The sequence below is a fragment of the Nannospalax galili genome, unplaced genomic scaffold (genome assembly GCF_000622305.1).
Source record: "Nannospalax galili isolate Female #2095 unplaced genomic scaffold, S.galili_v1.0 scaffold735, whole genome shotgun sequence".
In the NCBI taxonomy this organism is placed as follows: Eukaryota; Metazoa; Chordata; class Mammalia; order Rodentia; family Spalacidae; genus Nannospalax; species Nannospalax galili.
In genome coordinates this window covers 2,579,875-2,584,371 of record NW_008337053.1, presented here as the reverse complement: position 1 = coordinate 2,584,371, position 4,497 = coordinate 2,579,875, and positions in this window count along the sequence as shown.

Here is a 4,497-nt window from a genome sequence, read left to right as displayed (position 1 = left end):
TTTGCCCTCAAAGCTTGGCGGTTGACTGTGGATGATGAGTCAACCAAAGCCCGTTTTTTTCATATGATATTGTTCCTGGTAGTTTTTCTGGGGGAGGTAATAAAATTGCTCCAGTACAAGTTCTAAGTCAACATACAGATATGGCCACCATGTCCACAATGGGGCTGTATGGGAGGTGCAGTTCCATTCCTCATAGGCATCGCCGCTTCGTAGGATCCATGTCTGGAGTACTGGTTGGTGGGGGTTGATGTTCCGAGCTCCCGCTGACACTACTATTCTCTGGAGAGCCCATAACAGTGAGCTTATCAGCTGGAATCCTTTCATGTTCGGCTCAGCTGTAGCTTTAAGGGATTAGCAGGATTTTGCTGCACCTCCCACTTCTTCACACAGGATTTCGGGTCCTCGAGAGGCAGGGCCTTCTGAACGTGGGTGTGGTGGACCCAGGGAGCGATGCCGTCAACTTTTAGGGCAGTGGGGGTGGTAAACAGTACAGCATAAGTTCCCTTCCATCTGGGTTCGAGAGTTTTTACTTTGTGTCTTTTGACCCAGACCATGTCCCCTGGGACTACACCATGCTCCACAGTTGGGGTTCTTTTCCCTTCATAGTATGCTTTAATTAGGGGCCAAATTTCTTGCTGTACTTTGGCAAGGGATTGCAACACATTTAAATAGTCAGGGGCTGACTTCTCTTCCCCCGGGGGCTGGGCTCGCCGGGTTATTGGTGGAGGGGCCCCATACATTATTTCAAAGGGGGTGAGACCATGTACATATGGGGAATTCCGAACGTGGAAGATGGCCAAGGGGAGGAGAGTCACCCAGTCACAGCCAGTCTCAATTACCAATTTAGAAAGGGTCTCTTTTAATGTCCGGTTCATTCTTTCTACCTGCCCCGAGCTCTGTGGGTTGTACGCACAATGCAATTTCCAATCTGTCCCCAGAGCCTGGGCTAGTCCTTGTAGGACTTTACTAACGAAAGCCGGGCCGTTATTGGAACCTATAGCCTCAGGAACCCCATATCTGGGGACTATCTTCTTTATTAGTATTTTTGCTACCATCTGACTAGTTTTATGCTTGGTTGGAAAGGCCTCCACCCACCCTGAAAAAGTATCCACCATGACTAACAAATACTTGTACCCATACTTTCCTGGCTTTACCTCTGTGAAGTCTATCTCCCAGCTTCTTCCTGGGGCCCTCCCCCTCTCTCGGATACCTGTTGGGTGGAGCCCCTTTGGGGCTGGTCTTAGCTTTGCACAGCTCTCGCATCCCCCCGTGATCTGACGTGCAGCCTTGTTCTGGTGTGGAAATACCAATTGTGCATTCTGTAAAAGACTGAGCAACTTCTTCCAACCCAGATGGGTGGATCTGTGTAGGTTGGTGAGCATGTATTTCCCTAGTACTTCCGGTAAGATCAGTCTACCTTCCCGGTCCCTACTCCAATCTCCCTCCCCAGGCTTTTCTCCCAGAGCTTGTCTTCTTATCCACTCGAGGTCCCGTGGGGAATAGTCAGGTCTGGGCGGTAAAGCGGGTAGTTCAGGTATGGGTACCTCTAGAGCTGGCAGCACAATGGGGTCTAAGAGAGCTACCCTCCTGGCCTCTGCATCAGCAAAGTTGTTACCAATAGCCTCAGGAGTTTTCCTGGACTGGTGCCCAGGCACATGTACAACTGCCACCGCCCTAGGCTTTTCCACAGCTACTAACAGTCTTTGTAGTTCTTGCAAATTCTTCAGCTCTTTCCCTTCTGTGGACTGAAATCCTCTTTCCCGATAGATGGCGCCATGAACATGCACAATGCCAAATGCGTACCTGCTGTCAGTATAAATGTTAGCTCGCCTGCCTTCTGCCCTTTCCAGTGCCTCTGCAAGAGCAATAAGTTCCGCCTTCTGGGCTGAGGTGCCAGGGGGCAGGGATGCACTCCAAATGACTTCCCCCTTGTGTGTCACTACTGCTGCTCCAGCTCGTCTAACCCCATTGCGCATGAAGCTGCTTTCATCTGTGTACCAATCTAATTCACTATCTTGCAGCCGCGTGTCTCTCAGATCTGCCCGTACCTGGGTGATTTCAGAGAGAATGTCTCTACAGTCATGGATGGGGGTTGACAGGTCCGGGTTTGGCAGGAGAGTGGCAGGATTCAGGGTCACTGGGGCCGAGAAGGTGATTCGAGGCGAGTCCAGCAGGAGCCCTTGGTAGTGGGTGAGCCTGGCATTTGTCATCCATTTTCCTGGAGGGTGCCTGAGAATTCTCTTCACAGTATGTGGTGTTGTCACTCTTAAGTCTTGTCCAAAGGTCAGCTTGTTAGCTTTCTTTACTAGTAGGGCGATGGCTGCCAAGATGCGCAGGCAAGATGGCCATCCTGAGGCCACTGGGTCCAGCCGTTTGGACAAGTAAGCCACTGGTCTCTTCCACGGGCCTAGTTGCTGGGCCAGGACTCCTTTGGCCACTCCCTTCTTTTCATCTATGAACAAAATGAAGGGCTTTTCTGGGTCTGGCAGAGATAAGGCAGGGGCCTGGAGAAGAGCTTTCTTTAATCTGTCAAATGCTTCTTGTTCCTGACTCCACCTCCAATCCGGTCTTTCTTTGGTGGCTTCATACAGTGGACGGGCTATCTCTGCATACCCTGGGATCCAGAGTCTGTAAAACCCAGCTGAGCCAAGGAATTCCCTCACTCCCCGGGGAGAGGAGGGCACAGGGATGGTCAGGATAGTCTGTTTTATGGCTTGTGTCAGCCATCTGGCCCCTTCCGCTATCTTGTACCCCAAGTAAACCACTGACCTCTGGCAGATGTGCGCCTTTTTGGTGCTGGCCCGATATCCCAGGCTGCCCAGTTTGGCCAGCAAGTTCTTCATAGCTTTCATGCACTCTTCTTAAGTTGCTGTAGCCGCAGCAGGTCATCTACATACTGCAGCAGAGTCACATGGGGGTGCCTTTTGCGGAAGGGCTCCAGATCTTGGCTTAGTGCCTCATTGAACAAGGTAGGAGAGTTCTTAAAGCCTTGTGGCAGTCTGGTCCAGGTGAGCTGCCCTGTCTTCCCTCCTCCTGGTTCTTGCCACTCAAAGGCAAACAGGGGCTGACTGACTTCAGCAAGAGGGACACTGAAGAAAGCATCCTTCAAGTCTAGGGTGGTATACCACACATGAGACGGTGACAGGTGGCTAAGTAGGGTGTAAGGATTGGGCACCGTGGGGTGAACATCCTCTGCTCTTTCATTTACCCTTTGCAAATCTTGCACCGGTCTGTAATCTCCACTGCCAGGCTTTTTCACAGGAAGCAGGGGCGTATTCTATGCTGACTGGCAGGGTTTAAGGATTTTTGTTTTTAGCAGTTTATGGATGTGAGGCGCTATTCTCTTCCTAGCCTCTTCTGGCATCGGGTACTGCCGGACCCGAATGGGCAAAGCCGTGGCTTTGAGTTGGACCACAACCGGGGGCAGGTGCCTAGCGAAGCCAACTCCTCTGGTTTCGGCCCAGGCGGAAGAGAACTCCTGCAACCAGGAGCTCATGTCTCCCTGGCCCCCCTTTTCTAGAGCCACTGGGAATAGGTGATATTCATCAGCCAGAGATAGAGACAACACATGTGCTGGCTGCAGGGGCTGTCCTTCTGAGTCCATGACTTGTATCCCTTTAGGCTCAAAATGGATACGTGCCCCGATTTTGGTAAGTAAGTCTCTACCCAGCAAAGGTGCGGGACTCTCAGGCACAACTAGGAAGGAGTGGGAAACCTGATGCCTTCCCAAGTCCACTTTCCTTTTGGTGGTCCAGGCGCACCTCTTAGTTCCTGTAGCTCCTTGGACTATGCTTGTGCATCCTGGCTTCAGAGGACCGCAAGCTTGATTGAGAACTGAATACTGCACCCCAGTATCTACCATGAAGCCAGTGGGAGTCCCCTCCACGCAGAGTTACCCAAGATTCGGGGAGGGGAGTCGAGTCCCGTCCCCGTCAATTTCTATCTCTCAGGTGGAGGGTCCTGATAGGGCTCCCTCCTCCTTGTCTCCCTCTTCTTTGCGGGCACTCTCTTTTCCAATGCCCGTATCTTTTGCACAGGGCGCACTGTTCCCGCCCTAGTTTAGATGGGTGGGGTCCTGCTCTCTGGAGCGGCTCAGGGCTCCCTTTCACTCCAGCCAGAAATATTCGGCCATCTCCTCCCTTTGCTTCTTGTTCTCCTTTCTTTGAAATTCTCTGTCTTCTTTCCTATTCTTGTCCTGCATCTCCCATTCTTCCTTCCTTAGCCTTTCCTCCCTGTCCTCCGGGGATTCCCTAGTATTAAAAACCTTTTCTGCTTGTTGCAACATCTCCCTGATTGAAATCTCTCCTAGGTCTTCCCGCTTATGAAGTTTTCTCCTAATATCAGAGGCTGCCTGGTTAATAAAAGAGAGAACCACAGCTGACCTGTGTTCTTCTGCCTCTGGGTTTATAGGGGTGTACTGCCTATAGGCATCAAATAGCCTTTCCAGATACGCGGCTGGGCTTTCAGTTTCTCCCTGAACAATTGTTTTTACCTTAG